The sequence below is a fragment of the Colobus angolensis genome, unplaced genomic scaffold (assembly GCF_000951035.1).
Source record: "Colobus angolensis palliatus isolate OR3802 unplaced genomic scaffold, Cang.pa_1.0 Scaffold316, whole genome shotgun sequence".
Taxonomy (NCBI): Eukaryota; Metazoa; Chordata; class Mammalia; order Primates; family Cercopithecidae; genus Colobus; species Colobus angolensis.
The window spans coordinates 2111902-2137998 of record NW_012116444.1 but is presented as its reverse complement, the minus strand read 5'-3'; the positions used below and the strand labels follow the sequence as shown (position 1 = coordinate 2137998).

The 26097-nt window shown below is 37.5% G+C and overlaps 1 protein-coding gene across 4 annotated transcripts in view; it reads left to right on the top strand.

Moving 5' to 3' along the window:
* The first annotated feature begins 13717 nt into the window (after positions 1–13717).
* Positions 13718–26097, top strand: part of ZNF518A (zinc finger protein 518A) — a 34962-nt gene continuing 22582 nt past the window's right edge. For 2 of the 4 annotated variants that reach the window (XM_011951228.1, XM_011951225.1), the window contains exons 1-3: positions 13720–13997; positions 16589–16673; positions 17585–17650. The gene's annotated coding sequence lies outside the window, so the exon portion shown is untranslated. Of the gene's footprint in view, positions 13998–14060; positions 14124–16588; positions 16674–17557; positions 17651–26097 lie in introns of those variants that run through there. The other 2 variants (XM_011951227.1, XM_011951226.1) reach the window with 2 other exon arrangements.

Sequence of the window (26097 nt, the reverse complement as noted above, 5' to 3'; positions counted from 1 at the left end):
AGATGGGATTAAACTGAGTTAAAACGTTCTCTTAATTGACAAGAAAAAGGAAAAAGTACTGATATATATTAGACATTAATAAGCCATGGGTAACTAATATAAACTATAATAAAGCACTTAAAGACAAGTAAAGAATAGATTATTACAAAACTGATAAAAGAAATAATAAAACAGCCAATCAATCCAAAAGAAGAAAGAAAAGGAGAAAAATGATAGTGGAAGAGGTAGAAAACAACAACACCAAAAAAAAGATAGTAGATTTAAGTTCACATACATCCCTATCTAATTATATTAAGGATAAATGACTGTATTGTCCAGCTAGGAGCAAACCATTTTCTTAGGAAGAGAAACTATGATCTGCTGTTTATAAGAGACAAACTGTAATGAAAGAAAAGCTTAAAGATAAAAGGTCATGTCACGTAAATACCAACTTAAAGAGACCTGGTATAGATATATATCACTCTCAGATAAAGTAAAATTCAAGAAAAAATGTCTGACTAGAAATACAGTCCTATTTCATAAAGATAAAACTAATTTATCAGGAAGATATAATAATTTTAAAATTATATGTGCATAAATAACATTGTCTCAAAACACATAAAGCAAAATAACAGAACAACAAGGAAAAACAGACACATCAACAATCATACTGGGATTTTTAAAGATACTTCTCTCAGTAAGTAAAAAAATAAACAGACAAAAAAAATTTGAAAACCAGTGAAGACATAGGAGTAAAAACTGATTTAAATGCACCTAAGAGACATGCACAGAACACTACACCCATTACCATGGAATACACATTCTTTTCAAGAGCACATGAAATATTTATAAATGTTGACCATATCCAAGGCTATAAAACAAATCTCAATACAGTTCAAAGGATTTAAATTGTGGAATACATGTTTCCTGATCACAAGGGAACTGAGTTTGAAATCAATACAAAAACAACACACACAAGTAAACAGTAAAAGAGAAAAAGGAAAGAAACACCATGTATTTAGAAATTAAACCATACATGTCAAAATAGCACATGGATTAAAAAGAAATCACGATGGAAATTTAAAAATAGTTTGAATTCAATGTTAATGAAAATACTGCAAATCAAAAACTGTAGGATATAGCTAAAGTAGTGTTGGAGGGAAATTTATAACTTTGCATACATAAGAAAGGAGAATGACTGAAATCAGTTAGAGATTCCTCTCAAGAAGTTAGGTACAGAGTAACAAATTAAACCAAAGACTATACAAAGAAGAAATAATATAAATAGCAGAAGTGAATAAAATAGAAAACAAATATTAAATATAGAAGATCAACTTACCCAAAAGCTTGATTCTTTAAAATGACTTAAAAAAAAAGGAAAAATCTCTGAGATAATGATTTTGAAAGACAGAGAAACCACAAATAATATCAGCAATGTATAAGTGGATATCAAAACATACCCTACAGATGGGAAAATGAGTAAACTGTATTGTCAGTAATTTGCCATTTAAGAAAAACTGGACAAAATCTTGGAAAATATAACAATAAAATAGACACAAGAAGAAATAGCTGGTCCTAGGATAGAAGGGTTTAAAAAAAAAAAGAGAGAAGAAACAGCCAGAAAAAACGTACGCAAAATGCATTTGCAACTCAAGGATGTCACCGTTGACACACCATTGACACACACTTTGTTTTGAAGATTGCATTTTCTAAAAATCATCAAATATTACTTCATTTTTTATCTTTCATTTTAAATAAACTTTTATCCATTTTGGGGTAGTGCTTCAGTATTTTTAATGCGTTATTTTTAGTTATTGCTTTAAAAATTTTATTTGAGCAATAAGCATGTTCAAAATGTGTTTTGCATGCTGTTTTATATGTTTTTAAGTTATATTTGAAATGTGCTTAATATTTAGCTTTTCTATTTTAAAAATTTTATAATCTTGGAAATTGTAAAGAAAATACCCATCTTCACTCATATTTCAACACTGTATGAAATAAGACACAACTCTATCTATATTGTTGTTTTGTCCTAGTTTTACAATCTGTAGTTTGCATGGTGTTGATTCTAGGAAAGGTGTTGAAAAAGTGTTCGAGTTTTGTAAATATTCCATTTATCTACTGTCAGCTTAAGTGCAGGAGTATATAAATTAGTTTAAGCTTACTGATTTTGTTGTTGAAATCTTCTATATCCTCACAAATTTTTTAATCTGTTTGCCCTATCAGTTTCTAAAAGAGGTATATTAAAATCTTCCCCCATGATTGTAGATGTCTCAATTTTTTTCTGTTGATTGTTATATTTTACTTTATACATTCCAATCTTATGTTGTTAATTATAAGTTGAGGATTATGACACCTTGTTCATTAATAGTTCCTTTTATAATTACTAAGTAGTGACTATTTTTAATCCTTATTAAAGCTTTTGTCTTTAAATGATATTTTGGACTCATGTTAATATTTTTAACCTATTGTAACTGAACCAGACCAATTGGGTTCAACTTCTATGTAACAAAGTTGTGAATTGCTTTTCGGTTGCTATGGACCTCCCAGGTTCAAGGTCATGTAACCTGAGCATGCCCAGATGAACCAAATGTGCAACCACTGGTGGAACCTAAGTGCTCAGACCAAGGAACAGGGACTGAATTAAGAAGCAGACACCACTGACATCATGACTCCCAGCAGCAACTCATTGCAAGCTCCAATCAGATCACCCCTCATTATCCTATACTTAAAAAACCTGACCCAGGCTGGCCGCTGGTGACTCATGCCTGTAATCTCAGCACTTTGGGAAGCCGCGGTGGGTGGATCGCTGGAACCCTGGAGTTCTAGACCAACCTGGACAATGTGGCGAAACCCAGCTCCACAAAAAAATACAAAAATTAGCCGGGCATGGTGGCATGCTCCTGTAATCCCAGCTACTCGGGAGTGGCACTTCAGCCTGGGCGACAGAGCGAGGACCCCGTCTGAACAACAACAACAAAACAAAAAACAAAACAAACCAAAACAAAAACCTGGCCCAACCCCCAGCTTGGGGAAACAGGTTTGAGTGTTTCCTCCTCTGGTCTACTTGCCAGTGCAGTCACAATAACCCTTTCACGTTGCAAAAACCTGGTGCTTCCGTGTTTGGCTTTGTGTTGCGCAGGCAAACTGGCCCGGTTTGGTTTGGTAAAGCCATCTTCCATTAGTTTAATATTTTCTTGGTGTATCTACCTAACTTTTACTTTCAAACTTTATAGGTTTGTTATTTTCTCTTGTAAGCAACACAGTGATGGAATTTGTTTTTGAGATATATTCTAAGGATCTATCTGTCTCAATATGTAAGCTTTCTCTGTTAAAATGATTGATGAACTTGTGTTTATCATAATATTTACATTTACATTTTCTGTTTACCGTCTTTTATCACTGTGTCTTTATTTTTCCTTCCTTAGATCGGATTGAAAAACAAATGTATTGCCTTTTGATTCCTCTCTTGGCTTAGAAGCTATAGAATATATTTCTCTTCTTTTAATAGGAACCCTTAATATTTGAGGTACATAACTCCATATAAATTTTTTTAACAATGTCTGTAATTATTCAATTTTTATTTTATTATTATTATTTTTTTTTGAAACAGAGTCTTGCTCTGTTGCCCAGGCTGGAATACAGTGGCTCGATCTCGGTTCACTGCAGCCTCTGCCTCCTGGGTTCAAGTGATTCTACTGCCTCAGCCTCCAGAGTAACTGGGATTACAGATGTGTGCCACCACACCTGGCTAATTTTTGTATTTTTAGTAGAGACAGGGTTTCACCATGTGGGCCAGGCTGGTTGAACTCCTAACCTCAGATAATTCACCCTCCTCGGCCTCCCTAAGTGCTGGGATTACAGGCATGAGCCACCACGCTCAGCTTGTGATTACCCAATATTTGTATCTTTCTTCTGAATACCACATGACTTTTATCCATTGAGCATCAAGACCAACTCCAAACCTTGTAATTGTTGCATAGCATTTTAGCTTCAACTTTTTTCGAAGATTAGAAAATGTTTTCTTGAAGAGTCCATTACTCTTCTCACATATTTTGTAAGTTTCAGAACTCAACATTTTTGCTGTATTTTATACTTTTCCTCTTGATTTACTTACCTTCTGGCTGAAGTTCATTATTTAATATTCCTTTGCAGAGAATATGTGGAGGTAAATTTAATCTTTAAATGATGGCAAATATCTTTAAAATTGCCCTCATAACAATAGTTCAGCTAGGTATGAAATCCTATATACAGTCATTTTCTCTCACCACTTAAAAAAATTATGATGTCATTTTATAGTATCTATGAGGTATTGAAAAATTCTGTTTTTAGTCTAATTCTTTTATATTTAATTGTCTTTTCTTTCTGGTGACTTAAAAAAGAATTCTCTTTTTTTTTTATTTTCGTAATTTTACTATGGTGTGTCCAGGTACGTTTTTATTTATTCTATCCAGTGTTTGTAGCACATTTTCCAATGGGGACTCTTTTCTTTTTATGTTTTTAGTTACAATTTATTTTATTTTTTTAATTTTTGTGGGTACATAGTATATGTATATATTTTGATACAGGCATGCAATTCATAATTACATCATGGAAACTGGAGTATCCATTCCCTCAAGCATTTTCCTTTGTGTTACAACCAATCCAATTATACTCTTTTAGTTATTTTAAAATGTACAGTTAAGTTATTATTGACTATAGTCCTCCTGTTGTACTATCAAATACTAGGTCTTATTCATTCTTTCTTACAATTTTTTTTCATACCATTAACCATCCCCACCTCCCTGCTATCCCTGCCACCCACCCCGGAGGAATCTTGTGTTTTCTCCAATTCAGAAACATGCTTAGCCTTTATCTCTTCCAATACTGCTTTTCTTACATTAACACACTTGCATGCACTCCTATAACAGGTGTATGTTGAAAACACTCAATCTTTCTCCATTTCTATTAAAAGCTCTTTCATGTATTTCAATGTATTTGTTTCTCCTTACTGCATTTCAGAGAAATTCTTCAGGGTCATTTTCACATTGATTCTCTTTATTATAACCACTGTAGGCTTTATTCCATCTGTTAACTTACAATATTTCAATGGCTAGATTTTTTTTATTTCCAAGATATCTAATTATAATTCTAATACATTCTTTTAAAATATCACTCTACTTGTGCTTCATTTCTGCCTGCTTATTAATTCATTGATTACTGTTTTTAATAACATCATTTTTTCATTTACCTTTTTGTAAGACAGTTTAGTTTCTTCAGGAGTGAACTTACATTCTAAACTTTGATTTATTGGCTACTTTCATAGCATTAAATTACTTTATGGGGTTTGGAGTTGAATTTGCAGAGTCAATTTGAATAGGAATTTTATCCTTCCTTCCTTCTTTCATTTTCTTTTTTTTGGGGAGGGGAACAGAGTCTCGCTCTGTCACCCAGGCTGGAGTGCAGTGGTGCCATCTTGGTTCACTGCAACGTCTGCCTCCAGGGTTCAAGCAATTCTCCGTCTCAGCCTCCCAAGTAGCTGGGATTATAGGCACCTGCCACCACGCCCTGCTAATTTTTTTGTATTTTTGGTAAAGATGAGGTTTCACCATCTTGGCTAGGCTGGTCTTGAACTCCTGACCTTGTGATCCACCTGCCTTGGCCTCCCAAAGTGCTGGGATTACAGGCATGAGCCACTGCGCCCGGCCATTCTTTCTTTTTCTCTTTCTGTCACTCTTGATCTTGCTCTCTGCTCACTCTTCCTCATTTAGTTATTTTGAAGTTGTCTTTCTTAGCCTACCCCAGTCCCTCAGGCTGGAAGGAAATTTCATATTACAGATGACAGGCCTCTGTTTTAGAGTAAATTGAGGCTAAAACAGTTCCCCAGAGAGCCAGTGGATAATTTTGTTTTGTTCCTGGTGCTTCCTTTTTCTATTATTCTGAGATTTTCTTACACTTTCTCCTGACTTACACTTCCTATTATCTGATTTCAGAGTTTTACTCTTTCTTAATTTACTCCCTGAATTTTAGTGAAGTATTACCTTTTTGGGAAAAAGCGCAAGGGAGGTAAGTTTTAGAGCATTTCCCTTCCTAAAAATGTCTTGACTCTTATGTTTAATTGTTTAATTTGCCTTAGAATTTAAAGGTATTACTCCATTGTTGTCTAGTTATTTGTGTAATTGTTGAGAAATCTGATTTTATTTTTATTTACTATCTTTTGCATGTAACCTCTCTTTTCTCTTTGTAAGATTTTAGGCTCTTTGTATCCCTGATGTTCTAAAATCTACCGTGATGTATCTTAGCATGGTCATTTTGGTGACATTCAGTGTGAAATTCAGTATAGAAAGTGACATCCTCCAGTTCTAGGGCATTTTATTGTATTTGTTTAATAATTTCTTCTCATTTCGCTTCACGGAAAAGAGGAGCTCCTATTATCTGGATGTTAGGTTTTAATTTTTTATGTTTTCTATTAGTTGTAGTGAATAATTCTGCTATGAACACAGTATACAAATATCTCCTCAGGATTCTGTTGTTAATTCTTTTAGGTACATACTCAGAAGTGAAATTGCTGGATCATATGGTAATCCTATTTTTACTATTTGCATGAAATGTATTTTTCCATCTTTTCACATTCAACCTATTTGTGTCTTTGAATCTAAACTGAGTCTCTTGTGGACAGCATTCACTTGGATCATGTATTTCTATCTATTCTTCCAATTTCTGTCTTTTAATTAGAGAGTTTATTTATATTTAAAGTAATTACTGAAAAGGAGGGACTTTGTTATGTCATTTTGCTTTGTTTTCTATATGACTCATAACTTTCTTGTCTCTCATTTCCTTACAGTTTTCTTTTATCTTTAGTTGACTTTTTATAGTGAAATGTTTCAATTCCCTTCTCATTTCTTTTTGTGTATATTCTATAATTATTTTTGTGGTTACCATGGGGATTATATTTAACATCTTAAAGTTATAACACCCTAATGTGAATTTTTACCAGATTAACTTCCAATAGCGTAAAAAAGTCTGCTCCTTTACAGCTCCATGTCCACCTCTTTTTATTATTGAGGTCACAGAATTACATCTTTATATATTGTGCATCCAAAAACATAAACTAGTCACTGGTTTTTAAAATTCATTAGTCTCTTAAATTATGTAGAAAATGAAATATGGATTTACAAACCAAAGTTGTAAGAATACTAGCTTTTAGGCCGGGCGTGGTGGCTCAAGCCTGTAATCCCAGCACTTTGGGAGGCCGAGACGGGCGGATCACGAGGTCAGGAGATCGAGACCATCCTGGCTAACACAGTGAAACCCCGTCTCTACTAAAAAATACAAAAAACTAGCCGGGCGAGGTGGCAGGCGCCTGTAGTCCCAGCTACTCGGGAGGCTGAGGCAGGAGAATGGCGTAAACCCAGGAGGCGGAGCTTGCAGTGAGCTGAGGTCCGGCCACTGCACTCCAGACTGGGCGACAGAGCAAGACTCCGTCTCAAAAAAAAAAAAAAGAATACTAGCTTTTAGACCAATAATTGTTTTTTAATTTATTGGTCTCTTAAATCACATATAAAACAAAAAGTGGAGTTACGCCAGACGCAGTGGCTCACACCTGTAATCCCAGCATTCTGGGATGCCGAGGCGGGTGGATCACAAGGTCAAGAGTTCGAGACCAGCCTGGCCAATATGATGAAACCCCCTTCTCTACTAAAAATACAAAAATTAGCCAGGAGTGGTGGCGGGTGCCTGTACTCCCAGCTACTTGGGAGGCTGAGGCAGGAGAATCGCTTCAACCCGGGAGGCGGAGGTTACAGTGAGCAGAGATCATGCCACTGCATTCCAGCCTGCGCGATACAGCGAGACTTGGTCTAAAAAAAAAAAAAAAAGTCGAATTACAAGTCACTGTTGGCCGAGCGTGGTGACTCATGGCTGTAATCCCTGTACTTTCAGAGGCTGAGGCGGGTAGCTTGAGCCCAGGAATTTGGGACCGGCCTGGGCAACATGACGAAACTCCATCTCTACAAAAAATACAAAAACTTAGCCAGGCATGGTGGCACATGCCTGCAGTCCAAGCTACTCTGGAGGCTGAGGTGGGAGGATCACCTGAGCCTGAGGTCAAGGTTGCAGTGAGCTGAGATCATGCCACTGCATTCCAGCTTGGGCCACAGAGCGACACCCTGGTCTTAAAAAACAAACCAACAAAAAACCAAGTTATTGTCACCATAAAATTAGTTTTAATAATTGCCCATGTATTTTTCTTTATTAAGACCTTTATGTTTTCATATAACTTTGAGTTACTGTCTAGTGTCCTTTTATTTCAAGCTGCACCAACTATCTTTAGCATTTCTTGCAGAGCAATTTTTGTTTTGTTTATTTTTTCCCTGTGATTGTGCCATGCTTTCCTGTATCTTTGTATGCCTTGTGATTTCTTTGTTGAAAGTTGGCCACTGGAATCTAATAATGTGGCAGCTGGTAATCAGAGTCCTCCCCATTCCCACAGGGTTTGCTGTTTTTTGTTGTTTGGGTTTTGGTTGTTGTAGGCTGTACTCATGCAAAGCCAAGGATCAACCTAAGGTGTAAACCAGTCTCCTCAGGTGTTTTCTGAGCCTGTGTCTTTTCCTGGGCATGTGCAGTGACTTTCTTATGTCTCCTGGATATGCAGTTGCCTTTGAATGTCCTAGTCTTTAATGTTTGGCTCCCAAAAGGGCAAAAAGGAAAATGAAGGAGAGGAAAAAGGCGCTGGCCCTTTAAGTCTCCTGGCAGTTGCTTCAGCCTGAGGGGGAGGGACTTCCCACCTTGGAGGAGGGGTTGGGTGGTGGTGATGCAACAATGGCTGTCCAACTCTGTGCGTACAGTCTTAGGAACAGAAGTAGCAATCAGCAGTCAGAACACAGATCCCCAGTATTTGGAGGATGAGTACTTGCTCCTTATTGCCACCCAAGCCCAGCAAACTGCAAGCAAGGGACTCCAGGAACAAGTGCACAGCTGCCTTGCTGAAGGCTACAGGGTGGGGGATGGTAGCTATTGCGGAGCTAAGAGCTGAAATTGACAGAAACTGCAATTTACCTTGCAAGCCTTCTATAGATGCCAGAGTTCCAAAATAGTTACATCAGACATATCCTGCCAGTACCACTTGTTGACAGATTCCTGCTGCTTCCTGTGTTGCCATCTTCCCAGAATCCTCTCTTAAAAACTTTTCTTCTTAAGTCTTTTTGGTTTGGTTTTGTTTTTTGGAGGGGAAGAAATTTTATCTGTACCCCATGAGTTTTATTAGTGATTTTTATTATTAACTTTTAAATTAATCTTTCTGTGTCAATAATTGTATAGGTCCAGTCCTCTTAACTCCCTTTCCTGTTTGTCTAGAAACTGTATTAATTCTTCTGTCAGACTTTAAGCTAGGAGCTGGATGTTGATAGTTTCTATTTTTCAGTTACTCAGCTGCCTGAGGAGGTTGGGGAGATGGAAAAAAAAAGAGAGTGAGGTAATTTCTGTCTACATAGGGGCATTTTTCATTTAAATCTGTTGAATCTCTGCATTTTGTCCAGAGGGTCAGTTCATTTTGCCATATCTCTGCTTTCTTGTGTTTAAAGAACATTGGTCATCTTGGTGCCAGGATCAGTTGAAGTGAAGACCTATGACTTGTGGACATACATGAAATGTGGTCTTATATTTTATCTGTAAATATTTCAGCATGTGTCTCTAAATGATAAACTTTAAAGACATAACAACAAATATATTACATCTAAAAATTAACAAAACAATGTAATACAATCAAATATCCTGTTTTCAAATTTCCAATTGTCTCCTACATGTCATAAATGTGTTTTTGTCTGTTTGCTTGAATCAGAATCCAAGTAACTTCCACACATAATGATTAATTGATATATAATTTAAGTCTCTTTTAATCTATAGGTTTTCTCTTTCATCTCTTTTTTCTGTGCAACTTTTTGTTTGGTTGAGAAAACAGGTCATTTGTCTTACACAGTTTCACAAAGTTTATAGTTGGTTTTGCTCATTGTGTAGTTTAGTATGTTCCTCTGACCTCTGTAATTCCTGTGACTTGGTAGTGCTATAGGCACTCTTGTTTTCCCATAATGACTGGTTTTCTCCCATTTTTTTTGTGATATTGACAGAAGTCAAACATTTTTATATGTTAACCAAAAGTTATTCATCCTTCCTCCATGCTAGTTAGAACCACTATTTTCCTCAGTTGTCAATTTGCCCAGTCTCAGGGTATAAGTCATGATTGGTTTGAGTCAATCACAGCAATACTGTTTTTCTTTGCTATCAATTTGTTCTAGAGATGAGTATGTGATTCCATGTTGGCAAATGAAATATAAGAAGTTCATTAGAAAAGGTTTTTCTCTCCAGTAAAATTTGGAAAAGTGTGAGAAGAAAGATTTTTTTTTTTTCTTTTTCTCACTTCTTACTGCTGAGGGAGGATACAATGTCTGCTGCTGTGATAGCTACATGATCTCAATCTGATTCTTATTCTGTATAAGTGATCTTTTTATCTCTGGAAACTTTTAGAAGTTCCACTTTGTCTTTGATATTCTTCAATTTCATTATAATGTATCAGGGTTGGGTTTTTTGTTTTTTGTTTTTTCATTACGTCTCTTGCTGGACACCTAATGAACCATCAAACATTTATTAAAAGTTTTCTTTAAAATGTAATGAACCATAATTATCTACTTTTACAAGTTCTCAAATATAATTTATTGGTATTAGCATAGTCCATATGGCATTGATCTCACAAAAATCAGATTTATCTTTTAAGCCACTTTAGACAAAAAACCAATTAATTTCCACTAACAAAAAAGAAAAGAAAAACCCTATACTTTTTTTTCTTTTAAAACTTTAAATAATGAAATGTTCTATGCATATACAAGAGAAATAAAGGAGTATATATAACATATATATGTACCAGGTTTGTTGTTAAATGTAATTAACAAGTATTCCACTGAATTCTTTTTTCTTTTTCTAAGACTTGAATTAACTGTACTATCTATTATCGTTCCCTCAGGATGCAGAGAGTATTAGGAAGAATTTGATGTGATTGGAGGTGGGGAGAGGTACCCTAAAATACTTAGGTAAGACCAATATAGTTTATACAGTTCATTTTAATGTTCTTTGTGGTGAATATAGTATCCATGAAAAGAACTAAGAAAGAGGGACTCATAAAAACTTAATAAAAATGTCTTGGTCATCTAAGAAGTGTGAATTGAGAGGAAACTGTCAGGATGCCAACCTAAAGAAAAATCTTTCTCATCCTGTGTTATAGGATCTGAAATCTCATCTTTAGAATTGCTTTGTTGGATCATAAAATCTTTTAAATATTCAAGAAAATTCCATCGAATTGATGGTCCTCCACAAGGAATCATGTCTTATTTATTGCTAGCAGTTTCTGGCACATAATAGGTAGTCAAGAAAATGTCTGCTGAATAAATATTAAATAACAAAATTGAAAAGAACATTGAGAAGAATAATACTTAAAGACCAAGTAACACTTGTATGATAGATTGCCACAAGTAATTAAGCCATAATATCTTTGACCAAGATGTGTAACCACTTTATGTCGTATCACCCAGACTCTTCCTATCTCTTTTTTTTTTTTTTCCCCAATTCTGGTTGCACTTGATTATATTGTTGGGGGTAGAGAACCTGGGCTTGAGTTCATAGATCAGCAAAAAGAAGAGAGGCATTTTTAAGAGACTCTTATTATCCAAATTAATATCATTTAATCTTTTGTTATCACAGTGCTTATGAGGTACCAACTTATCTATGTCTTAAAAGTATGTTTACATTGTTGTAAGAACAAATACAAGTTTGTTGGTATGATTTACAGGTGAGAATCCTTAGAGAGAGATGTATTTCCATTTATATATTATTTTTAGGAGAAAATTTCACTGTCTTAAAGTGAGCTGCTTTATGACAGTGTCCATGAATTGTACATATATTTTTTTTATCTTTCACCTCAGTCTCCTGAATCGCTGGGATTTTAGGCACAAGCCACTGCACCTGGCATCAGTTGTATATTGAAAAGCAGAAAGAGGTTTGTAATCAAGATGGAAACTTCATTACTATCACCACCATCGTCACTTTTATCATTTCCATTACACTCTTGGTGCAATGGCATTGAGTACTCTCTCCAATCTATCAAACAATATATAACATATTAGTTATACGTTGCACAGCTCTGAGAAACTCAGAGGTTAAATGCTATCAGTTAGTAAACAGTAGTAAGGTCTTTGGAGGGATCAACTATTTAAAGCATTAATCTAAATGCCCTATCCCCACTAACTATCCTTCTCAAGTAAAAAAGTATTCCAGAATCCTTTCCTGAGCTATGATTTAGCCCTCTCCCTTTTTCTTTTTCTCCCTTTTAATCATCTTCCCTTCCTTCTTGATTCACTCTCCTCTTTCCTTTCCTCCCTCACCCTTTTTTTTTTTTTTTTTCTTGCTAACCAATATGTTCAAAACCTGAAAGGAGATCGAGATAACTTTCAGGTTTTGAACATAGAGGTTAGCAAGAAAAAAAGGTCATATGAATGGTGGAAGAGGTGAGATGAATGGTGGAGGAGAAAGGGGAAGAGATAAGGTAAGTCTGACTAACAATTTATTTTAACTTTCTCCAATTCTTCTGTAACATAAATGCAGGTTTGCAAGATTTTGTAGGTGAATGTATACGTAGAAGTAAAATAAAGTTATAATGTGAATACTGTTGGGGGGAATGCAATATCCTAATCTGAAAAACAAAAACTACATCAAAACACAGAACAAACAACTCTACCCATTTTTCCAAACTAACATCGTTTTTTGTCATTAAAAGAAAAATCTTGTTCTCTCTTTCTGCTGTGATGTGTGTGCATGTCTGGCTTGCACGGAAATGAGGACCTGAAGAGAGACGGGGGATGTACTATGCGGCGTAAAATCCACTTTGTAAACATGTTCATCATTCCACAATGGCATCCCCTTTGGTATTTACAGAAGATTTCTCCTTGTGTGTTTTACACAAGCGTGAGTATGACTAATGTGAATTTCCGTTCATTTGCCTTTTCTAGGTGGAATTGTGTAGCCCAATAAACACAATAATAAAGAAGGCTTCCTAAAGACAAAGTGAGGATTTCTCAGTGTGCTTTTTATTAAAGGATGGAGAAAATCTTGCATTTGGCTACAGGTTGACATTTTCAAAAGCCTACTCTGAGACAATTATGTATCACACACATTTTTAAAGTTTTTAGAAAATTGTCAATGCCATACATGCTACTTAAGAAAACATGGAATAAAAAAAAAAGTGAAAAATCAGATCATAGTTTCGCTTTTAATTTATTGGTATATCCTTCTGCTCCAAGATATTTTGTTGTTGCTTGAACGTTTGCGGCTACTTATTCCCTCCCACATTTTAAAAGGAAGATAATTTATGTAGAATTATGTAGAAAGTGAGGTATCAATTAATAGGTTGGATTTATAAAGAACAGAAGAGGAGCCATACTGGCCTTTGGGGTAAAGCCAACCATATTAACTGTCCAGCCCTGTTGTGAGGTAGAGGAAGTATTCGTTTGAGGGGGATGCGAACCTCTCTCATTGTAAAGACAGTTTTTGATCAATTATTCAATATGTACATGTTTGAAGTTCAGTACATCTTCTAGAGCTACCGGCGACAGCTTCTTTCGTTGACATGGGCTACAATGGTTGCTAAAACCTGTGTGCCTGAAGCAAGGGGTGGGGAGGCGCCATTTGCTAAACCGGAACTGGTTAAAATCTCAGGGTGGAGACCATTCCCAGTCAGCAAAGGCTTGCGAAGTGCATACAGTTCCTGCTCCTGGTGTCTACTCTGAAGAGCACAAAGTGGGCGTTTGTCTGCCATTTCACTGGCAGTAGGATCAGCAGCTGCTGGTGAGCAAAGAGGCAGTAGTGAGTCACTGGAGTGGTGGGCGCCGGGGCAGCGCCCTACGGGGAAAGGTCAGCGGCGAACCCAGCTCCATGGCCTAGTCTCGTCAGACCGAGCGCGGACCCTGCCGGCTTCCGTTCTCTTCCGCTTGTCCCAGGTGCAGCGCAGATCCCTCCGCCGTAGCGTGCGCTCCCGGTAGCGCTGCGATCAGCTTTTCAGCAATACCCGGATGGAAGTGTAATGGCCGCCATCAGGGACTCGCAGGCAATGGGGACTACGACAGGTACTCCCTGTGAGCGGGACTGCCCAGACCTTTTAGGATGCCGGAACTTCTAGAGGGCCAGCCAGCAGGCAAACGGCGAGTTTGTGGACCGTCAGGGTCCCCCAAACAGGTCCAGGATCCGCCTCTTGTGAGAGGAAGCGCAAGTTAAATAGTCCCGGCCATTCAGCGCTTCCGCTTAACTTGCCGCAAAGTTTTTCTGGAGAAGTCGGGGTTTTTTTGCCGAGCGCTTTTGCAGGCTGCTAGAGCTAACCCTTACTTTCTAAACCTGGGGTTGTTTTACGTCCGGGCTTTTTGAACTCTACACTCTCCTACATTCTAGGAGCTGGGTGGGAGTAGGGCACGGTGTGCCTCCGCGCTTCGCCGCGGGGCAGCCGAACCCCGGAGGAAGGGGCGGATCGGGCGCGGTGTTTGGGGCGAAGCTGGGCGCGCGGCGCTCGAAGCACTCACTCGGCGGGTTTCGTGGTTGGTGGAGACAGCAAGGGCACCCCGCAGACCGCACCCCTCGAGCTATAGGTTCGCAGGCCCGACTCGACGGCGTCCCCATTGCTGGCCCAGCCTATGGTCATTGGGGGCCATTTCTTGCAGAGATGCCCAGCTCCCTGAAGCGCTCGCTCTTCTCCAGAGTTGGCCAAAGGTGCTCTTCCCCGCAGACCCTAACCACACCCAGTGGCAGATGGATTTCTTTGTAACTGGCTTTCTCACATGTAGGGTTCATTTTGACTCTATTCTTTACATGGTGTCCTCTTTGTCAAGTAGACAGTCTCTTCCTAGGTGGCTGTGGTAATTGAAAAGTATATGGAGTGAATGTATATAAGGAAAAATGTTTTAACTCTTAAGCGGACCGATCAAACAGATGTAGCTTTAAAGTTTAGAATACAACAGTTAAGACTCAGTGTTCTTTTTAGGTTTAAATTTGATAGCAAGTAGTGTATGTGAGCTGTTTGAGTGCAAACATTGTTGAGTATGTTATCAAACGTCTAAAACAACCCTGGAAAAATAAAATAAGTCAATGTTCAAGGAATTCATAAGAATGTTGGAATTTGTACAGTTGTCACAGTGATAAAACATGAAGACATCAAACTGTCAGCATAGGAATTCTATTAACTTGAAAATGTGCATGTTAGATCTAGTTACTGGTAATTATTGAATTGCTTTTTCTGCAGCGAGGTGTCTGATTTGAGTATACTCTAAGGTTGGTATCCTCAGATTTAATTTAAAACATTAAAATTGATTCAGTGAAATTTCCTAACATTTTCAGAGTTTAACTGCAAATTTATAGAAATGCATTCACTACCTTTCAGCAAAATTCTCTTTCCTGAAATTTATAAAGAGACATTGTGTTCTTTTAACACTTTGAGGGTGTTGGGATTTCCTGGGGAAGGTAAGCATAGTAAACAATGTTGATTTTTGCTATAAAAACTATAAATTAGATCATCCCTAGATACAGAAAATTGCCAACAAAAGGGGGAGGAGAATAAAATGTAGGTATGTTACACAACCAAATGTTTCCTGTTTGTTGCAGTGAAAATAAGTATAATGACCACTTAAAACGTTTTCTATCTGGTTTTATGGAAGGACAAAAGACAGTGACCACAATGAACACCCACTATGTGCATTGATAATGTATGAACTTTTAAATGCTTCAGTTTTTTGCCATGGTCACACTTCAGATTCTGTTCTAGTCTCTCTGGTAATAGTATGCTGTAATCCCAGAAGTTTCTGTATTTTGAAACATTTCAGAGGGACTGTACTTTAGCCTAAATCTATAATTTGACTTCGAGATATACTTTAAATGCCCTTTATTTTTATGGTTTGCTTTTCTGTATATAGTTGTTTAGAATTGTTCTCATTGAGGCGTTCTGACATTGCATACTTTAAAGCACTTAATACAACTTTTTTTTTTTTTTTTAGTGATAGGAGACTTTAATCTTGCCGACATTCCTTCAGGTATGCTACTGAAGGTTTTGTGGCAAAGTGCTATAAGCAGAAGAAAAGGTTTTAACACAGTCTTGAAATTTTTGTTTATTATCTGGTCCCAGGTGTGTAGGCTGTATTTCAATTCTATATGGGGTATTGGCGTCTCACGGTGAGCAGTTTTCATGGCATATTAGATACCAGAAATGAGTGTTAAGGGTTAGTATTGTGGTTGTAGGATAACTGGGTTGGAATCAGATCCAGATATTAGTTCTAGTTTTGTGACTTTGGGCAAGGCTCATTTTCTTTTTCTTGTAATAAATGAAGATACTGAGTCAGATTGATTCTAGGCTTTAGATTGTGACTTTTGCAAATTTATGACGTGTTATCACTGGGTATCAATAATATATGCTTAAGTGTAGAGAGGTTTTCTTAGTTTTGTGTGTGTGTTTTTTTTTTTTAGGTTTCTTTATGCACCTTAAGTTGAATGTGATGTGTAATTGAACAGTTTTTGTAGTCAAAAGTTTTAAAATCTTGGTCTTCATTTCCAGATATCATCTCTTCTTTTGATCACTGTTCCTGATTGTGACATTGTGCAAGTGTTAAATTGTGTGCCTTTTGTTCCTGAAGAAAGAGGTATGGTAAAGATTGAAATACTGGAGTACATAGTCTATTAAGTAGTAAGTTAGTATGTTTTAATGTTGGACTAAATAAAATAAAATACAGGTTAAGTATCCCAAATCCAAAAATCCAAAATGCAAAATTCTTTGAGTGCTGACATGATGGTCAAAGGAAACGCTCTTTGGAACATTTTGGATTTTGAACTTTTGGATTTGAGGTGCTCAACTGGTATAATGCAAATATTCTAAAATCCTAAAAAAGAAAAAGAAAAAAAGAATGAAACCCTTCTGTTCCGAAGCATTTCGGATAATAGACCCTCAACCTGTAGTTTACGTATACATGAGTTTTCATAAGTTATGTAAGTTACAGTTGTATTTTATTTTTTGGCCAGAATAAAATACTTAAACATGGGTTTTCATTTTAATCTAAGCAAAAAAAGTAATTTTTGGTTTCATAGTTTATTGCTTAACGTTTTATTAGAGATCCAAATACAACTTGAACTGTATCATCCTTCTAAATAGAAAGGTGGCATTAAAGGCTTCTGGGTAATGAACAGTGGAGATAAAGGTGGCAGATAGATGTTTCAAAGCTGTATGAATGGCCAGAAGAGTGTGGTTGTGGTCTAGTAAGTGCAAAGCAATGTACCTAAAGAAAAGTTATCTCATATATGTTTATACTGTGACTAATAGCATCTTCATTATGAATCAGGAACGGGACTTGGGAATCACTGTCGTGTTATGATTAGTTTCTTGAAGACAATCGTGAATGTCTGGGTGTAGACAAAAAAGGAGGAAAAATATGCCAACAAATCTATGGTATTGTAAGGAAAACTTTGGAAATGTAGTGGAAAATATTGTACCCGTGTAAAAAAACATGTTTTTTCTACCCTCGGAACACAGATGTCTCTTACTGTTTGTGTTGGATAGGTCCTGGGATCTTTGAAATCCTAAGATTCTTGGATACTACAGTATCATAAAATTCCTCTAAATGCAGTAAGTATACACATAAGTATAACGATAAATTAGGAATAAGATTATTTATTTAACTGCTGAAATAGCTGTTGTATAGTATACCACCTTACATTATTGGTTTAATTATCATAACTGTGTTCTTCTCTGAACTTCACCAGCAAATAGATTTCTGTTCAGGGTCATTTTTTTACGAAGGCATGAATTTTTATTTTGTCAGAAAATAATGTACATTGAGTAGAGAGCCGTAGAGCTGAGTTGAGGATACCACGTTATCATTTATGTCATTAAGTAACTTTTTCCTATATAACATTTGTTTGACTTCCTCCCATGAGATTCACATGGGTACTGCGTTATTCCTGAAGAGATAAAGTAATTCTGAATGCTAAGAATTTTCCTAAAGGTTGAGCATCCCAAATCTGAAGACCTGAAATCCAAAATACTCCAAAATCTGAAACTTTTTTAGTGCTGACATGAAGGTCAAAGGAAATCATCATTGGAACATTTTGGATTTTGAATATTCAGCCAGTAAGTAGTGCAAATATTCCAAAATCCTCAAAAATCTGAAATCTGAAACACTTCTAGTTCCAAGCTTTTTGGTTTTGTTTTGTTTTTTTGAGATAGAATCTCACTCTGCCACCCAGGCTGGAGTGCAGTGGCGTGATCTTCTCGGCTGACGGCAACCTCTGCCTCCCGGGTGCAAGCAATTCTTCTGCCTCAGCCTCCCGAGTAGCTGGGACTACAGGAGCATACCACTATGCCTGGCTAATTTTTTTTTTTTTTTGTATTTTTAGTAGAGACAAGTCTTCACCATGTTGGGCAGGCTGGTCTCAAACTCCTGACCTCGAGTGATCTGTCTGCCTCGGCCTCCCAAAGCGCTGGGATTACAGGGGTGAGCCACTGAATTACAGGCATGAGCCACTACTTCTGGCCTACTTCCAAGCATTTTGGTTAAGGAATATTCAGTTTGTACTATTTGAACCAAACTACTCAGAAAAAGTAATGTAATGAAGAATGAAAGCTTTAGTTGTAGTAAAGTAAATAAGAGACTGCTATGTGATGACTGACCAAAATGATTTGTATTAATTTATCTTGAAAAGTTGTGAGCAAAGTCTGACTAAAAATTTAAAGCTGTGACTGGTATGGCTGCATGAAACAAGTATCAGAATATTAGAATGAAGGTACATGATGTGAAGTTTCAGAAAGTTAAGTGGGCTTCACATAGGTGTCATTTCATGAGGAAAGTCAAATAATTTCAAAATGTAGTAAGCTTATCGTCAACTCCTGATTAAAATTGGTTTGTTGAAGGCTGTGGCTGGTAGAAGACATATATATAGTTTTTGTCAACTCAGTATCTCTTCATTTAGGGAACCACTCCTCCCCTATTCTGAGTGGTTGGTGGGCTCTCCGTCAGTCTTACTGTCTTATAACCTGAGCTTGGTCATCCTTATTGCAACAGTGATTGCTGTTACTCATGCAGAACCAGTCAGAATCCTTTTTCAAAATTTATGGGCGAATGCTAGGACAAAGGTAGTACCTTTTCTCTGAAATTGTTGATCTGGGAAGGTGCTGGTGACGTTCTTTACCACGTGTATGAAAAGCACATCTGTGTAGTGGGAGAAAGTGATGCCATAAGGAGATGGGAGATGGATGGTGGTAGTGCCACTTTCAATCTCAGGGAACATGGTAAGTGGTACCTACTTTTGATTTTGTGAGCTATCCTGGTGTCCTTCTCAGTCCTTGTGCCAGAATTCTATGTATAAATTGGTTTGAATTGGAGCAGAAAGTGTTCTGATGAATATATGGCCCTTATGAATTTAAGGTCTAAAGTTTCAGATTGATCATTCACATCCTTCTGTAGTTTGCCACTTTCCTATACCTTATAAAAAGTTCCCTTTATTTATTCATCATTTATGCATATGTTCAATCCACTTTTATTCAACCTACAGACATTTTTTGAGTGTCCATTATGTACGAGTATGTGCAACTGCATGGATAGGCAAGGATTATATGTACTAGACTGAGTGGATGGTGGATATATGACTTGTTTTTTTTTATTTCTGGTGCACAGATCAACAAGCATGTGTTGAGAATAATGACTGTGGTGCTTGGCATCTAAGTAATAATGTGAGAATAAGAATTCCTTGTCTTCTAGTTAAAGAGTTCATATTAATATACAGCAAACACAACAGAAAAAACAGATAAATGAATGCACAATTGTATTTTAAGTCAATTTTGATGGGAAGGAAGTGAGCAGGTTGACCCATTTAGGAAGATTTTGTGAAGAATATATAACTTTAAATGTATTTCTAGTTATGAATGTGGCTTTGATAGGCACAGAGAATAACTGAAGAGAGGATGGAGTTAAAAATGATTATAGTCTGATCCAGGTTGGAGTGGAGATTGGTTTCACTATAACAGTATGTGTTCTTTGGAAATGAGGTAGTAGAAAATAAGGTGACTGTTTAAGGTAAATTTTTGTATGAGGCCTTTGGAAAACCAAGCAGAAATTTTGGCTTTCTACTAAGATGGAGATTTCTTTGAAAAAATGTGTATATTTCTTTTCATATAATTTCATTTTTGTATGCTGAAATGTAAAGTATGATGGAATACTGTAAAATTATTCATTATGGCGAAAACCTTTATTATATTCATCTGTCTTGAAGATTTTTTAAAAATAGCAAATAACTTGAAATGCCGATTTATAAATATGTATGTATAACCTTTCTCAAAAAGGGAAAGGTAAGAAGAAATAAATATATATAACATTTCTTCCTACCTTTCCCTTTTTGGGAGATCTCTTAGTAATAGTCAAAACCATACCCTATTCCTTATCAATAAAGCCTGAAACGAATGTAGCAATAGATGTAAAAACATTTAAAGGCTGGGGAGGTGGCTCATGCCTGTAGTCCCAGCACATTGAGCAGCTGAGCTGGGAGGATTGCTTGAACCCAGGAGTTTGAGACCAGCCAGGGCAACATAGTGAGACCCCCACCTCTATTTAAAAGAAAATGTTTTTAAAGATCAGGAACAAAATTAAAGTGATGATTGATTGCTCATAGAATGTTCATTTTGGGCTCCAGAAACTAGGAATGATGTAAAACTTATTATTGGGTCATTGTCTCATTAAATGCTGTAGTTTCCTATGTCCTTGCCTACCTTCTTTCCTCATAGCCTCGCATCTGACTCTCAACTCAGTAACAGTTGGATTAATCCAGTTGGATTATTCCAAGGTTGGCAAGCTTTTTCTGTAAATGGCCAGATAGTAAATATTTTAGGCTTTGTGGGCCATATGGTTTCTGGTGCAACTATTGTAACACAAAAGAAGCCATAGGCAATATGTAAATGAGTGAGTGTGGCTGTATTCCAATGAAACTTAATTTACAGAAACAGGCAGCAGGCCAGATTTGGCCCGCAGGCTGTCATTTCATTCCACAAACTCTCTCAGTCAGATCTGCGCACCTGCTAGCATCTTTATTTATCCTCCCCTCTAGTTACTATAGATGGATCATGTTTGCTCCTTTCTAAGTTCACCTCTTCAGCTCGTTCACTAGATTCCGTCCCTTCTAACCTGAAGGACTTCGCTGCTGCATTTGTTTCCTATCCTCCATCATCAATTTTTTTATTTTTTACTAGATTATTTTAATAAGCATGCAGTCATACTGTAATTTCTCCCACCTTTAAAACACAAGAAATAAAATTAAACAAAACAAAACAACTCCTTTATCGTAAAACTCCTTGAAAGAGTCTGCACTACATCACTACTTCCTCTCTTCCCATTTTGGCTTACATCCAAGCTTGTCAGCCTTTCTCCTCTATAACTCCACTGAAACTCTTCTAATCCATGGTACCAGTGATCTTCTCATTAAGTCTAGTCAGTCATCTTCTTACTTGACAGAGTTGTTCAATCGCTTATCCAGGAAACATTTTCTTCATTTTGCTTTGATTTACCTTAAGTCTTATTGGTCTTTTCTTTCCTGTCTCACTTGCTGGTTCTTTTTAATCTCTTTCTGTTGAATGTGTTATAGAATCTTTTTTTTTTTTTTTTTTGAGACGGAGTCTTGCTCTGTCGCCCGGCCTGGAGTGCAGTGGCCGGATCTCAGCTCACTGCAAGCTCCGCCTCCCGGGTTTACGCCGTTCTCCTGCCTCAGCCTCCCAAGTAGCTGGGACTACAGGCACCCGCCACCTCGCCCGGCTAGTTTTTTGTATTTTTTAGTAGAGATGGGGTTTCACAGTGTTAGCCAGGATGGTCTCGATCTCCTGACCTCGTGATCCGCCCGTCTCGGCCTCCCAAAGTGCTGGGATTACAGGCTTGAGTCACCGCGCCCAGCGTGTTATAGAATCTTAAGGCTCAGGCCTTGGACTGCCCTTTTTGTTTATTCTCCCGGTGATTTCATCCTGCTCCAAGTACTTGAAAGTACATATGTACATATACGCACACCGATAACTCCCCAAATTTCATCATCCACCTAGCCCTGTGTAGTCTATATCCAGCCACACAGTCCACCTTTCCTCTTGGATGTCAAATAGACATCTCAAATGTTACATGCCTAAAATGGAACTTTTGGTATACTTCCCTACTACTTTAACAATCTTTTATATCTCGGTAAATAGCAATTCAGTTCTTTCCATTGCTGTCAGAACTTCTAGAGTTATCCTTGACATGTCGCTTTCAGAGAAAGCATGTCAGGATGTCTTGTAGGTGCTAACTTCAAAATATATTCAATCTTACCATGCCTCATTAAACTAACCAAACCACCATCAACTCTTACTCGGATAATTGCACTGTATATTCTTTGTCTTTACTCTTAATCCCTCCTGAATACTCTGTTCTTAGCATGGCAGCCCAAGTGATAGAAGTAATTCAACTCATGGTAATTCTCTGCCCGCAATGCTCCAGTAGCTTCCTCTCTGATTCAGAATAAAACCAAAGCCTTTATAGTTTCTATCAGGGCCTGTTTCTGTCCCCTTGTTACTTCTCTGACCTCATCTTCTAGCTTTCCCTCTAATGCTTTCTGTTGTGGTCATACTGATTTTCTTGCTGTTCCCCAAATGTGTTAGGCACATTGCACACTCAGGGTCATGGCACTTACTGTTTTCTTTTCTTGGATTGTTGGCTTCCTCAGCTCCTTAAGATCTTGACTCCAAAAAGACCTTTTCAAGTGAGGGCTCCCTGACTTCATATTTAAAATTATAGCACTCTGATTCTGCCTTTTCCATCTTTGCTTTATTTTTCTCTGTAGCACTTGTTGCCTTTTAATATACATTATAATTTACTTGCTTTGCTTATTACCTAAATAATCAGTAAAATGTTATCTCCGTGAGGGGAGGGATTTTTGTCTGTTTTGTTTACTGCCATATTCCTAATGCTTAGAACGTAGATGTGGTGCTAGCTATAAGCCTGGTACCATCCCACATGCTGGTGATACAGTAAAGAACATTACAGATGTAGTTCTCATCTTTATGCAGCTTATATTCCAGTGGTAGAGATAGATAGAAAATAAATTAGCAAATAAAATATTGCCAGAGATGTAAGATGTAAGTGTTACAAAAAAGAAATACAAAAGGATAAAGTGGCGAATAATTTTTTTTTTTTTTTTTTTTTTGAGGAGGGGATGGTTTATAGGGAAGGGCCCTTCTGAGGTGGTGACATTTGAGCTGAGACCTAGAAGATGAGAAGGATCTAGCCTTTTGAAGAATGGAAGAAAGCACATTTCAAGTAGGGAACAGCTGATGCAAAGGCCTGAGATAGGAAGGATAGGAAGAATATTTGAGGAGCTGAGAATCTGTGGCAACTTGTTGGAGTATATGTACAGTGAGGAGAGTGGTGTGAGATGAAGTTGAAGAAAAAGGCCCAAGACCAGATACTACTGTTTCTTGCAGGCCTTTGTAAAGGGATTAAATTTTAAGTGCCTTGCCGCTATAGACTGAATGTTTATGTCCCCCTTTGCCATCCTCAGATTGATATATTGAAACCTATTGTTCAGTGTGATGGCATTTGGAAGTGGGGCCTTTTAAAGAGGTGATTAGGTCATGAGGGCAGAGCCCTTAAGAATGGAATTAGTACCCTTATAAAAGAGACCCCAGAGAGCTCTATTTTGTCATGTGAGGACACAGTGAGAAGATGGCCCTCTGTGAACCAGGAAGTGGGCCCTCTCCAGACACCAAATCGCCGGTGCCTTGATCTTAGACTTTCCAGCCTTCAGAATTGTGAGAAATAAGTCACCCAGTCTATGGTACTCTGTTACAGCAGCCAGAACAGAGTAAGACACTTGGGAAACCACCAAGGAGCTTTAAGCAGGGGAGCTTTGTGATCTATTTTATTTTAAGAAGAACATTAGCTCCTGTGTGGAGAGTGGACTCAGAGGAGGGTGGTGGATAAGGTGGAAGCATGGATGCCAGTTGGGAAGACTATTTTCATTCATGTTAGAAATGATGGTGGCCTGGACTAAGATGATGACAGTGGACAGGAAGAGAAGAAGGGAAATACAAGATCTATTGTTTCTTTTTTGGTTTTTGTTTCTGTTTTTTCGAGACAGAGTTTTGCTCTTATTGCCCAGGCTGGAGTGCAATGGTGCGATCTTGGCTCACCTCAACCTCCACCTCCCAGGTTCAAGAGATTGTCCTGCCTCAACCTCCCGAGTAGCTGGGATTACAGGCATGCACCACACCCGGCTACTTTCGTGTTTTTAGTAGAGGCGGGGTTTCTCCATGTTGCTCAGGCTGGTCTCAAACTTGCAACCTCAGGTAATCCACCTGTCTCAGCCTCACAAAGTGCTGGGATAGGCGTGAGCCACCTCACCCGGCCCAAGATCTGGTTTTGAGATAGAGTTGACCAGGGTTGCTTATGGGTTAATGTGGGGAGTAAGGGATGGAGGAATCAAGGATGAATCTTGATTTCTAGCTCGTGAAAGTGTATGGATTTTAGTGCCACATACTAAGATGTGGACATGCAGTTTCTAATCATGGAGGCAGGTGCTGTATAGACCTAGAGAAAAATTAAGCCATTTATATTATTTAGTGAAGCTGAGCAGGAACGGATTACGTGATAACATGTTCTCCCAGCAAACAGCAGTACATCTTTTGATTTTCTTCCCTCCTCTCATGTATTCCAAATCAAAATCTGCCTATTCTAAATCACTGTCACAGCGAAATGACAAACAGAAGAAAAGAGCAAGAGATGAAAAAATCCCTTTCCTATACTGAATTCAGTGGTGCTTATGTCACTTTGGACAAATTAGTTCAGATTTTTCTCCCAATTCCTACCTATTAAAAAGGTGATTTCTGCCAGAGTATGGTGGCTCATGTCTGTAGTCTCAGCACTTTAGGAGGCTGAGGTGGGCAAATTGCTTGAGACCAGGAGTTCAAGACCAACCTGGGCAACATGGTGAAACCCCATCTCTTAAAAAGAAAAAAAAAAAATTGGACAAATTAGCTTGGCATGGTTTTGCACACCTGTAGTCCCAGCTACTTGGGAGACTGAGGTGGGAGAATCAGTTGAGCCCAGGAGGGCGAGGCTGTAGTGAGCCATAATTATGCCATTGCACTTCAGCCTGGGAGACAGAGTGAAAAAAAAGATGGGGGGTTGTGGGAGTGGTTTCTGACTCAGTTGTTTTAAACCAAGTTCCAAAGTATTGCAGCAAAAAAGTTTACATGCTCTTTGAAGTTTGCTATAAATTGATTTAATCTAAAATCATAGTCATGTTTGATTTGAAAATGAGAGAATGAATCGCTTAAAAATATATGGGTTAGGTACCTGTTTACCCAGTCTTCTGTTTTTTGTGAGGGAAAAATGAGAAATATTAAGTAAAACTTGCATTTAGGAAGCTTATAAATTATCTGGGGAGGTAAAACTTAAATAATGAAATTATGTAATAGTATAAAGCAGTTTGTAATAAATGGTGAGCACTGGTTACTCTTTAAGTGGATATTCAGAGAAAGGAGAGATTTAGTGTGTATTCTAGAAGGTTACATGTCCCTATAGGAAGCAGAATTTGAAAGGAAGTTTGAATAGTATTGAATTTAGATAGAGGGAAAGAGATGCCATGCCTGGTGACCAAAAATTATATGAACAGAACAAAGGTCAATAAAGGTGTATGTGTGGGTAAGCATCTTTTATATTGGGCACAGTGAGAAGTCATAGTTTCAGGGAGTAATAAAGAATAAGGTTTACCTGAACCAAGAACTCCTTCTGTATTTTAATTTTTAATTTTAAACTCCTTTATAATTGTATACCAATATCAACTGCATACCAGAATGGTATGTGACCCACAGATACACTAGAATTTTGAACATTTCTAGATCTGTATTTAATTAGTTTTGCTTTTTTTTTTTTTTTTTTTTTGAGGCAGAGTCTTGCTCTGTCACCCAGGGTGGAGTGCTGTGGCCGGATCTCAGCTCACTGCAAGCTCCGCCTCCCGGGTTTATGCCATTCTCCTGCCTCAGCCTCCTGAGTAGCTGGGACTACAGGC